Consider the following 13562-nt stretch of genomic DNA (forward strand, 5'->3'; position numbering starts at 1 on the left):
ATTAACATGTGTGCACATGCGCGCGCACACACACACACACACACGCACGCACGCACGGTCCCTAGCTTTAACCACAGAGAGGCCCCAAAAGCAATGACGCACCAGTAGCTGAGAGCTGGTGCCCAGATCTTGGTTTCCAATACCATTATTCTCTAAAAGGAACCAGGGCTTCTTGAAGAAATAGATGATTCCAAGGCTGGGGCAGAAAAAGTACAAGAGGGGCCATGAGATACTGTAAGATCAGGAAACATTCAAGGAATCAAGAGGATGGGCCCAAAGAACAGAGGACGGGGTCCCACTAGACGAGTCTGTGATAATGGAAGCATCCAAATAAATCATGACAGCAATGAATTCTAACCCACTGAATAACGAAAGAATCCACGAATCCTTACTGAGACATAAATGGGGGAAGAAGAAGCTCTCAGATAAAGAATGATGGGTTAGAAAACATTTTCGACGGAAGCTAAAACCAGTCAGTGAAAGTTTGATGGGACATTTACATAATCTAAAATTATCTAGGTACAAATTATTTATTAGTTATAAAATGAAAAAATAGTATTCTTGCAGAGGAGAGAAAGAACTTATTCAAATATTGTGAGATCCTTTTTACTAAAAAAAAAAATCGAAATGGTCATCATCCATGAGGAACCATTTAAATGATAATAATTAACATGCACCAGGCATAGTGGCTCACACCTGTAACTCCAGAGCTTTGGGAAGCTGAGGAGGGAGAGTGGCTTGAACCCAGGAGTTTGAGACCAGCCTACACAACATAGTGAGATCCCCATCTCTACTAAAAGTTTAAAAAGAAAAAGTCTGGGCAGTGGCTCATGCCTGTAACCGCAGCACTTTGGGTGGCTGAGGTGGGCGGATCACTCGAGGCCTCGAGACCAGTCTGGCAAAACCCCATCTCTACTAAGAAAATATAAAAATTAGTGAGGTGTGGTGACATACGCCTGCAGTTCCAGCTACTCGGGAGGCTGAGGCACAAGAATCACTTGAGCCTGGGAGGCAGAGGTTGCAGTGAGCTGAGATTGATGCCACTGCACTCCAGCCTGGGCAACAGAATGAGACTGTCTCAAAAAATATATATATATAAATAAAAAATAAAATAATTAAAATTTAGCCAGGTGTAGTGGTGTGTGCCTGTGATCCCAGCTATTCCAGAGGCTGAGGTGGGAGGATGGACTAAGCTCAGGTGGTCAAGGCTGCAGTGAGCTGTGATTGCCACTGCACTTCAGCCTGAGCAGAAGAGCAAGACTTTGTCTAAAAAAAAAAAAGAAATATGTTTGTGCCTGTGCCCTATTAGGAAACCTCTAATAACTTTGATAGATGCAATTACTCAAGTACACAAACTTCTTTCATGTTGGCTGTCTTGTCTGGCCATGTGTCACCTTTAAAGGCATGTTTTACTATGGGGATTGTCTAATCTAGGAAGCCCTTCCCATGGGGAACCCATTGCCTGGTGGCTTCTGCCTGCAGTTAAATGGTGGGCTTTCAATGCCCCCTAAGATTGGAGCACACATTGCAGGGGTACCCAAGTTAAGTTCAGGAACCCAGAAACCTCCTGGTGATCCAAACTAGCAAATCTAATTAACCCGATGGCAAGAACTCATCAACTCACGTCTTTCTCCCCACCTCCTCCAAGGTGTGTCCAGAAGACTGTAACCTAACCAGCTCAGCTTCAACTTAGGTGGGTTTCCCAGACATGCCTGAGATGATTTCTGCATGCCTGAGACCTCCCTTCCGGCGGAACATCATACAGTGTATTTCAGCAAGGACTTCTAAGTAAAATGCACTGGTGTCTTTTTGGACTAAAGAAATTTTTTTTTCTAATCAGGGAATAAAATTGGCTCCAGGAAGTTAAAAAATTAAGAAAAGTGAGAATGGTAACTCTGTTCCACAGGCTGAACACTTAACTGGATAATATTTAGAAATATTACAAGGAGGGGTGCCACTGTTGACTTAAAGTATCTGCAATCAGAAGAGACCCAAAGCTTCTATTAGAGGATGACACAAATCAGTGAGGACTTAACAAGGACCCTCCTACTCCCTCTCACTGCCCAGATCTCAAAAAGCTGGGCTGAAAGATGTGGGTACAATCAAGAGCTAAAGGCTTCTGCCTGATGACAAAAGTCTACTTTGACAAGAGACTAAATTATCTTCAGCCATCTATGTAAGGACTTTATACATGGAAGTCTAAGTCAATTGGCTCCTTAATAACAATGTATCCATGAAGGGGTCTAGTCAACAATTCCAGACCACCACCAAATGAGCCCTTCCTCCACCCAATTCTGCCCCAATAGCCCTTCTCTCCTCAGACATAGTCTCTTCTCCCCCTCGTCTTCCACAATACTTAGTACAGCAGCATCGCTTCCCTCATAACTGTCCTACTAGCAGTACAGCACTTTCAGGGCAATGACTACTCCCATGTTATTTGGAATCCCCATTATGCCTGGTATGTGATAGATAATAAATAGTTATGGAAAGAATGAATGATTGTATTATTGAATAAGACAGATGGGTAGAGTACCTTGAGCAATGATCTAGGGTACAATTCAATACAAACTCAATATAGCAGAGTCGTGCTCAATGCCACACACAGGAAGCCATCAGCTTCAGCAATACAGGAGACATTCTCCGCCCAGGATCACAACCCCCAGCATCATTTCCAGCAAGCAGGAGTCTTAAACAAGGGTTAGTAGAGAGTTTTGTTATTTATTGTTGGTGGTGTTTGCACTGAGTTTTTGTTGTTGTTTTTTCCCCAAGGATTTGAAAATTTCTAAATACTGGTTTCTTTTTTTTTTCTCTTCTTTCTTTTTTGAGATGGAGTCTTGCTCTGTTGCCCAGGCTGGATGGAGTATAGTGAAGCGATCAGAGCTCACTCAGATCAGATCAGAGCTCAGCAGCCTCAAACTCCTGAACTCAAGCAATCCTCCTGCCTCTACCTCCCGAGTAGCTAGGAGTACAGGCACATGCCACTGTGCTTGGCTAATATTTTTATTTTTGAGAGAGACTGGGTCTCTCTATGTTGCCTAAGCTGGTATTGAACTCCTGGGCTCAAGCGATCCTCCCACTTTGGCCTCCCAAAATTCTGAGGTTACAGGCATGAGCCACCAAGCTTGGCCAATAGTGGTTTCTTAATGTGGTATAAGGGGGAAAACGCAGGTCCCTGTCTCTGTGACCCTGACTAGAGTCCTCAGTTTCTATGAGCTTCACGCTCCCCATATCTACAAGTAAAGGAGGAAATAAAAGCTAACTTATCTTTGGTAAATCCCCTCACTTTCTCTTTCCCTCCCTCCTTTTTTCCCCTTTCAGCTCTCTTTTAGACCTCTCTGCCTCCTTAATTCCCTCAAGGCCCTTTCTATTTCTCTTCTCCTCCTCTTTCCTGACCTTTTTGTAACAACTGGCTGAGATGGAACTAAAATATTATTTCATTACTTGATACTCATTGAATCAAGCTTGTTCTGTGTTTAATGGACAAGTTCAATATTTTATATTATTCAGAAGCCAAGCCTAATAAAACCTTTTTCAATGGATTATGCATTTGCATAACCCTAAAATTACAGTCGATCAAAGAAGAAAAGTTTCCCCACCTTTATTAGAAATAAACAATACTGAAAGAAGAAACCAGGGAGGGAAGCGCACCTCTGCTCTGTACCTCCTGAACTTAGCCCTGGAATCATGGGATCCAGGAGGTGAGTGAGAAGGCAGGTTTGCGCTCAGACCCACACAGGAGAAGGTCAAAGCTGCGAGCTAAGCTGAGAGTTTAGAGAACAAGGAAAGCTAAGGGCAGGTTGAATGAAATCCCCTGAGGCAGCCCACTGAAGGAGTTCACTCGTGTCTCTTGCTGCTATAGTCAACCCCCCATATCCACGGTTTCCCTTTCCACAGGTTGAGTTACCCATGGTTGACTGAAAAGATTAAATGGGAAATTCCAGAAATAATTCCTAAGGCTTTAAATCGCACACTCTTCTGAGCAGCATGATGAAATCTCCCACAGACCCATCCAGGATGGGAATCCCCCCTCTGTCCAGCATTTCCACACTGCAGACGCCACCCACCCTTAGTCACTTAGCCACCCTGGCGATCAGATCTACTGTCATGGCATCACAATACTGGTGTTCAAGTCACCCTTATTTTACTTACTAATGACCCCAAAGAGCAAGTACAAGGATGCTAGCCATTCGGATATGCCAAGGAGAAGTCACAAAGGCCTTCCTTTATATGAAAAGGTGAAAGTTCTCAAGCCAGTAAGAAAAGGAAATAAGAAAAAAAAAAAATTGTATGCTGAGGTTGCTGAGATTTGGTTTAAAAGTGAATCTTCTAACGATGAAATGGTGAACAGCATATTGTTGTAATGATTCCATTTTCTTATTATCATTGTTAATCTCTTACTGGGTTCAATTTATAAATTAAACTTTACCATAGATATGTGTAAGTAGGGCCAGCTGCGGTGGCTCATGCCTGTAATCCCAGCACTTTGGGAGGCCAAGGCAGGTGGATCACCTGAGGTCAGCAGTTCAAGACCAGCCTGGCCAGCATGGTGAAACCCCATCTCTACCAAAATACAAAAATTACCCAGGCGTGGTGGCAGGCACCTGTGATCCCAGCTACTTGGGAGGCTGAGGCAGAATTGCTTGAAACTGGAAGGCAGAAGTTGCAGTAAACCAAGATCGCACCATTGCACTCCAGCCTGGGCGACAGAGCGAGACTGTCTCAAAAACAAAACAAACAAACAAAGATATGTGTAAGTAGAAAAAAAAAACTACTAGGGTTCAGCACTATCCACGGCTTTAGGCAGCCACTGAGGGTCTTGGATGAGGGTAGTTCCCCTGCCTCCTCGGACTGGGGGGACTACTGTACTTCTATAGGGAGAAATAGATACACAGGACTTTAACTAGATGCCCTTAATGCTTCCTTCCATGAACTTTCTCTATTTGGAAGCCACAAAATAGTAAAGGACTAGAATTCTGGTGCCAGGAATTCAACACCTATTTTAAACAGTATCTGCTGCCTGGTGACCACCTGAGACTCTGAACTTCTCATCTTGGTATCTTTAAATCTGAATGCCTTTTGTTCTTCATTCAGTTTCCACCGTTCTTCCTCACCTTCCTGTGTTTCTAAGGAAAACACCTGAGAATGCCTCTCCCCTCCCCACGCCTCCACAATAGAAAGGTTAGTGCACGGCCAACCATGCTCGCCCCGGGCTTTCTCCAAAACAGCCCCAATGAAGAAATGATGCTGAGTTTCCATTTTGCACACTGACCACCCCCATGAGGCTCACCCTCTGCCTTTACCCACACTTAAATTTTCTCTGTAGCATCTGTCACCATTTGAAAGGCTGTCACACTTCACTTTTTCAAAAACTCATGCTTTCTCCCCAGAGCATCTAGGCTCCACAAGGATGGGGTTTTTCTGTTTTGTTTGCTGCTAAGCCATCGTCACCTAGAACATGCTGGGCACATAGAAGGCACCTAGATTTGTCACATGAATGAGCACATCCTCCAGAAATCCCCAGATTTGGCCTGGCATGATGGCTCACACCTGTGATCCCAGCATTTTGGGAGGCTAAGGAAGGTGGATTACTTGAGGTCAGGAGCTCAAGACCAGCCCGGCCAACATGGTGAAACCTCATCTCTTCTAAAAATACAAAAATTAGCTGGGTGTGGTGGAGGACACCTGTAATCCCAGCTGCTCGGGAGGCTGAGGTAGGAGAATCACTTAAGCCCAGGAGGCGGAGGTTGCAGTGAGCCGAGATTACACCACTGCACTCCAGCCTGGGCGACAGAGCAAGGCCCCGTCAAAAAAAAAACAAATTTAATATAGTTAAACTCCAAAACCCATCTTCAGAGACAAGTCTCCATATAAATATAATACATGGAAGGTTAAGTGTTCCTTCAAATGTGGGCAATACCCTCATGCAAATGTTTGTATAAAGCGGATTTTTCTTTTTTTTTTGAGACAGGGTCTCTCTCACCCATGCTGGAGTGCAGTGACACAATCATACCTCACTACAGCCTCAACCTCCCAGGCTCAAGTGGTCCCCTCACCTCGACCTCCCAAGCAGCTGGGATAACAAGACACATGCCACCATGCCCAGCTATTTTTTTTTTAAGTATATTTTTGTAAAGACAGAGTCTCACTATATTGCCTAGACTGGTCTCGAACTCCTGGCCTCAAGTAATCCTCCCACCTTGGCCTCCCAAAGTGTTGGGGTTATAGGCATGAGCCACTGCGCCTGGCCTAAAGGGAGTTTTATAAACAGAACTAGATAACACTTTACTTTCTACCTGACACTACACATAGAATTTCTCAGAGTATTATATGTTTCTTTTTTTTCTAAATCTAGTCTTAATAAGCTTTCAACCTCTTTACATATATAAAATAGTTTTCTGAAATGATGGTCATAATTGTGCTAAAAAAAATAAATAAAAATAAAAAACATGGCGAGTGCCTAAGGGCCCATACAAAACCCCTGACTCATAACCAACTGCTGATTCAACACCTCCTCCTCTTGGGTGTCTGATAAGCATATCAAACTAAACAGTGTCCAAACAGAACACCTTATCATCCCACAAAAACATCCTGCTCCTCCCAGGCTTCTCCCTCTCAGTTATCAGCCGTCACATCTTTCCCCTTGCCCAGATTTTCCAAAAAAAAAGAAAACCTTCAGGTGACCCTGCAGGCCATCCCTACTCTGTCACTCTCAGATAGGACATATCTAAGCCATCAGCAAGTCCTATTATTTCAACCTGCAAAGCATATCCAGAAACAGTCACACTGACCCTGTGAGGCTCACCCTCTACCCCTGCCCACGCTTAAATTTTCTACTCAGCACCTGTCAACATTAGAAGGGCTATTACATTTCACTCTTTTTGAAATCATGTTTTCCTCCGGAAGCATCCAGGCTCCACAAGGATGGGGTTTTTCTGTTGTCTGCTTCTAAGCCACCCACACCTAGAACGTGCTGGGTACACAGAAGTCACCCAGATTTGTCACATGAATGAACACATCCTCTAAAAATTACCTATTTTAACATATTTAAACTCCAAAATCCATTACGAGTCCATGGTATCAAATTCTCAGTTACAAATATAAATATTAAATAACTTACAGCTATAAATAAGTCTGCAATAGCAAAAGTTTCCTAAAGGCCTGGATTCTGCAAATGGGTTTCAGAAAGAGGGTGCAAGGACACACACCGGTGCAAATGTGCATTAACTGAGTGCTGGCGGGGAAGGAATGGTGCAGCACATCGCCAGCACAGCTTCTCATTAACGCTCCAGCAATTCTGCTCAGACCCCAAACCCTGCATGCCCAAAAGAAACAAAATCCTTCCAAGTTCACCAGGGCCTCTGTCCTTATAAAGTTTCCCATGGCCTGGCTCCAAGGGGAGCCCGACACACCTGATTTCTTCAATCTCCTCCCATTCTCTACAGCCGAAATAGCCATTCTCCATGCCCTAAAGTTCAATGCTCACCAGGCACAGGAATCGCTGGAATGGATCTCGCGTGAGGGTGGAGCACCCACACCACAGGTGTTCGACATGGTCCCAACCCAGTTATCTTGGCTCATGGCCAAGTAAATTAAACTCAGGTGGCACCCGTCAAGCTGTGATCTTCTTCTGTTATTATTCCTCTAACGTTCCTCCATTCCTAAAACATGCTCAAAGCCCATTTTCTCATCCCTTCCCACTTCACTCTACTACCTGTTCTTTCTATATCAACCTAAGCAACAGGCAATGTGGGCCCTGTCCACCTCTCTCCTGGGTCCTCCAAACCCCCCTCCACACCCGCACTCTGGGTTCAACATGGGTCCTTCTGTGCCATAGGCACCTCAGAGATTTCCTACCATGGAGCTTCAAAGCCTTCTCTGGTTCATCCACGGCCTTCTTGTCTCCCTGTTCTCCCACCAGCTAATCCATGCCTTTCACTTCTTCACAGGGCCCTCATTTTATAATCCCATCTTTCCAGCACTTTCCCACACGACAACCAGTACTGAGAATCTACAGCCATTGTGCATGATTAACCGTCTTAGTCTTCTTCCTTAAAAAAAGATGCACTTGGCATATTTGTACACAATTTAGTAACGATAAAATGAAGAAATGCGAGTAAGTTTTTTTTTTTGAGAGACACTTTGCCACCCAGGGTCTCACTTTGCCACCCATCCTGGGGCGCAGTGGCATAATCATAGCTCATTGTAACCTGAAACTCCTGGGCTCAAGCGACCCTCTCACATAGCTGACACTAGAGGTGCGTGCCATCACGCCCGGCTAAGGGAGTAGGATATTAATTATTTCTGCTGCCCCAGTCATGTGGCTGACTCATGAGGAGATGAAAGCATTGTTCATTGCAACTAGCAAGTGAAGGATCTGACGACTAGCCAGAGATGCCATACTATATAGTCAGCAAGGCCCGCGTGGCACCTACTAGATGCAGAGCTCACTGTCGCCAAGATCCTTCTGAGCCCATCAGTGTATGAGGCTGACTCCCTGAAAATCAGCCATTGGCCAGGGACTATGGCTCACGCCTGTAATCCCAACACTTTGGGAGGCAAAGGCAGGAAAATCGCTTGAGCCCAGTAGTTTGAGATCAGCCTGGGCAACATGGCAAAACCCTGTCTCGACAAAAACATACAAAAAACTGGCCAGGCATGGTGGCATGCACCTGTAGTCCCAGCTACTCAGGAGGCTGAGGTGGTAGAATCACCTGAGCCTGGGAAGTAAAGGCTGCAGTGAGCTGTGATTGTGTCATTGCACTCCAGCCTGGGTGACAGAGTGAGACCCTGTCAGGAAGGAAAGGAAGGAAAGGAAGGAAAGGAAGGAAAGGAAGGGAGGGAGGGAGGGAGGAAGGGAGAGAGGGAGGGAGGGAGGGAGGGAGGGAGGGAGGGAGGGAGGAAGGAAGGAAGGAAGGAAGGAAGGAAGGAAGGAAGGAAGGAAGGAAGGAAGGAAGGAAGGAAGGAAAAAAAATCTAGACATTAATCAGTGCCTGTTCAAATCAAGCACTTTCTTCCAAACGATTAAACTTCATCTCCCATAAGAGATGACATAGCTCTCTCTTGCTTCCAAGCTCACAGAACCACTTGCCAGACTAAGGAATAAGACTGCTTAACAAAGTGAGCATCAGAAGCTACTCATTTAAATTTGTGCACCAAGAAGCACAGGGAATAATATACAATTGATCCTTTAACAATGCAGGGGTTGGGGTGCCAACCCCCTGTGCAACCAAAAAACCACATATAATTTTTGACTCCCCAAAACCTTAACTAGTAATAGCCTACTCCTGGCTGGTAGCCTTGTCAGTAACATAAAGTTGATGAACACATATTTCGTATGCTCTGTGCATTATATACTACATTCTTACAACAAAGTAAGCTAGAGAAAGGAAACTGTCATTAAGACAATCATTGTGGAAAATCATTGAGGAGAAGATACACATGGAAGTGGATCATCAAGGTCTTCATTCTCATCATCTTCGTGTTGAGTAGGCTGAAGAGGAAGAGGAAGATGAGGTATTGGCCTTGCTGTCTCAGAGGTGGAAGAAGCTGAACAAAATCTGCATGTAGGCTGGGCACAGCTCATGCCTGTAATCCCAGCACTTTGGGAGGCTGAGGCAGATGGTTCACCTGGGGTCAGGAGTTGAAAACCAGCCTGGCCAACATGGTGAAACCCTGTCTCTATGAAAATACAGAAAAATTAGCTGGACATGGCAGTGCACATCCCAGCACCTCAGCAGGCTGAGAGAGGACAATCGCTTGAACCCAGGAGGTGGAGGTTAGAGTGAGCCACGATCATGCCATTGCACTCCAGCCTGGGTGACAGAGCGAGACTTCATCTCAAAAAAAAAAAAAAAAAAAGAAAGGAAGGAAGGAAGAAAGAAAGAGGAAGAAAGGAAGAAAGAACGAGAGAGAGAGAGAGAGGAAGGAAGGAAGGAAGGAAGGAAGGAAGGAAGGAAGGAAGGAAGGAAGGAAGGGGAAAGGAAAGAAAGGAAGGAAGGGAGGGAGGGAGGGAAAGGAAAAGAAAAGAGAAAAGAAAAAAGAAAATCTGCACATAAGTGGACTCTTGCAGTTCAAACCCTTGTTGTTTAAGGGTCAACTGTGCTTCACTGGGGTCAAAGAATTGCTTTGGAAGCTGAATTACATGCATGTGAACATGTAATTCACACTTCTCAAGGCTAAACTGACAGAATTTAGTCAGTTACCTTGATGCTTTCCCAGACTGCTCAAAATTTATCTGTCCCTGGGAAATAAACATGTGTGCCTTTAAGACATGTGTCATGTCACTCAGTGCGCAGCCATGCCCCACACATATGCCTCACCTATATGAGCCCACACATGCCTGCAAGAGCTCCAACCTGCCTTTCCAGGCGCATTTGTCCCAACAATAACCCTTTCTCTCTACATCTTTGCCTCCATCACTGTGGCCCAAGGCGTCATGAATTTTCAGGGCCCCAACAGCCTGCTAGCTGACCTACCCACATTCACCCTTGGTTTCCCTTTCAATAGAAAAGCCAGAGTGGATTCTTAAAAATATCACGCCATGCTGCTTTCCTGCAGTAGAAAAACAATGAAACTCATGATGGGGTGCTGTACTTGACTGGGTCCCCTTCATTCAGTGTTCCAGCCACCCTGGCCTGATGTGTTTCTGACAGTATCCCACACTCCCGTTTGCCTGTCCCCTTGCCTGCGAGCAAATGCGTTTCTCCATCTTCTCCCACAATTAGATCTTCTCTCCTGCAGGTCTCAGTCTCCAGAAAGTCCTACCCTTGTGTACAAAAAACCAAACATACCCTCATTGTCGATCATTTATATCCTCATTCTCACTTTCTTCACCCATTTACTACAATCTATTTGTATAGATAAAAAATAATGCACTTAACTATTTTGTCACTTTCCCCTCTAGAACAAAAGCTCGCTTAGGGCAGGATTTTTTTATGCTGTTCACTGGGCCAGGGACCAGGCGAGCTGCTTAGAACTGTGTGGGGTGAACGAGTGAATGACTCTCCACCCAGGCTGAGGAGCAGCAGCAGAGAATACCCACATCTGGGGCCCAGCAACCCTCTTTAAGTGCCTGCAGGAGAAGGGGAATGTGCAGGTCACCTGAGGTCAGTAAATGATTCAACAGATGCTCTAGCCTCACTCAATAAGTCATTTATTATTGAAAGAATAATGCATTTCAAAGTAGTTCCAGGTGTGGCAAATTATTAACCATTGGTTAGTTCTCCTTGAAGAGTCTGCCAGCCCTGGCTGTGGGAGGCTCCTGGGCCCAGCCTCGGGGCTGCACTGGGGCAGGGTGGAGAGGAAGGTAGGCTGCTCAGAGTCAGGGACTCTGGAGAGCAGGAGCTGGGTGCAGGGAGACCCAGTGACAGATCTCACAGAAGACCTACTCTACTTCATTAGAAACGCCTTCCCCCAGCCGGGCGCGGTGGCTCATGCCTGTAATCCCACACTTTGGGAGGCCAAGGCAGGTGGATCACCTGAGGTTGGGAGCTCGAGACCAGCCTGACAAACATGTAGAAACCCTGTGTCTACTAAAAATACAAAATTAGCCGGGCGTGGTGGCACATGCCTGTAATCCCAGCTACTCGGGAGGTTGAGGCAGGAGACTCACTTGAACCAGGGAAGAGGAGGTTGTGGTGAGCTGAGATCGCACCATTGCACTCCAGCCTGGGTAACAAGAGTGAAACTCCGGAAAGAAGGAAAGAAAGAAAGAAAAGAAAGGAATGAAAGGAAAGAAAGAAAGAAAGAAGAGAGAAAGAAAAAGAGACAGAGAGAGAAAGAGACCTTCCCCTAGGGCAAGTGTTTTCAGCCTTGGCACTACTGGCATTTGGAGCTGAATAACTCTTTGTTGGGGGTGCCATCCTGTGCACTGTAGGATGGTTAACAGCATCCCTGGATTCCACCCTCAAGAAGCCAACAGCATCCCCATCCCAAGTCCTGACAACTAAAATTATCTGAGGAAATGCCAGGGTGGCAAAATCACAGGGATGAGAACCACTGCACTAAGGTCTTCTATAGCCTTTCTGGACAGGCTATAGAATCTTACATCAAATGTTGGCCCCAGGCAGAAGTCACAAGACGATGACAGCAGTCTTTCAGCCACATTAGCAAATGATATAAACCCATTAGTAAATCCACCGGTTCAATTCCACTCCAAGAGTTCAAGGCATCTATGTTAACAAAGAATTACAGTAAGATGGGACATACAACATCTGTGTAGTGTGGGAAATTAAAAAAAAAAAAAAAAAAAAGATGGGACACATGTGGTCACAGGCTATGCACAGACTCTACTTGTGGGCTTTCTTTAGGTCTCTATTATGCTAAGGGTTCAACATCCCAGCTCACCAGACTCATCTTCTGTACAGCAGAGGTTCTCAAAGTGTGATATCTGGACCAGCAGCACCAGAATCCCCTGAAGAGTTAGAAATGCAAATTCTCATGACCCACTCCAGGTCTATGAATCAGGAACTCTGAGAGTGGGGTCCTGCAATCCGTATCTTCTGATGTTCTCCAGGTGATGCGGATGCAGGTTCAGGTTTGAGAACCTGCCATACAGCTTGCTTTGACACACCAAATGGGAAGCACTTGTCTGGCATCTACTCCAATACTCCCAACCCAACTCTGGCTCATTAGCAAAATTCCTACCTCAGCCTGGAGAGTTTTACTGGGGAGTTTCTTGTTTTTCAGTCAACTTTAATACATTACCCAATTATGCCTGGGGAATTTTAAAACAAAAACCCACAAACACCTAGAGCCCAATCCCAAATGACTGAATCAGAACAAGCCAAGATGAAGCCCAAGTGGTGGTCCTTAAAGAGTTCCCCTCACCCAGCACATCCTGGTCATCGGCCAGGTCTGGGAACCATTTGTACGGTACAGAGAAGAAAGAGGGTGTAGGTAGATACCTGGGAAGTTGGAGAGGGTTTGGAGAAAGGGACAAAGTTTGAGCAAACTTTAGGGAAAGAATTTGGAGTTTACTGAGAAGACAAAGGAGGAAGAAGGGACAAGCTTTCCAGAAAAACGGAGCCACACAGCCGAGACTTATTGTTTAGAGACAGCAGAGAAAATGCTGCATGGGGTTTGGGGTGATAATGGGGTAATCAAAGGTCTTGTGTTCTAAACTCAGAAATTTGGACTTTATCCTAAAGATAACAGGGAAATTGTGAATGTTTTTAAGCTACTCTGTACATGATGAACTGTGGACAGCAAACAAACCAGTTAGAAATTGGATTTGAAAGAAACTTCACCAATACAGCGAGTCTCATCCTTTCATTCAAGCAAACTAGATCACTTCACGCTCCCAACACCCCAGCCTGCACAAATCTCACCTCCCCTGCTTGGTCGTAACTCTGCGACTCTACCACAAAAATAAGCAGATGCACAAGAAGTCAGTTTAAAATTCCACATCCTATTTCTAATTTACTCTAGGACCTCAAAACAAGAAAAACATCGCAACGCAAGTCATCCTTTCAAAAACAATTTTGTAAATGTCATATTTCATAGAAAAGGAAGAAGCAACTCTCAATCAAATTTTTTAAGAACTGCCAGGCCCAGTGGCTCAC

General features: G+C 45.1%; 1 protein-coding gene across 5 annotated transcripts in view; it reads right to left on the minus strand.

The window, feature by feature from the left end:
* The window catches only part of ABCC4 (ATP binding cassette subfamily C member 4), a 291680-nt gene that overhangs the window by 235857 nt on the left and 42261 nt on the right, over window positions 1-13562 (minus strand). The window lies entirely within an intron of this gene.

The sequence above is a fragment of the Macaca mulatta genome, chromosome 17 (assembly GCF_049350105.2).
Source record: "Macaca mulatta isolate MMU2019108-1 chromosome 17, T2T-MMU8v2.0, whole genome shotgun sequence".
Classification (NCBI taxonomy): domain Eukaryota; kingdom Metazoa; phylum Chordata; class Mammalia; order Primates; family Cercopithecidae; genus Macaca; species Macaca mulatta.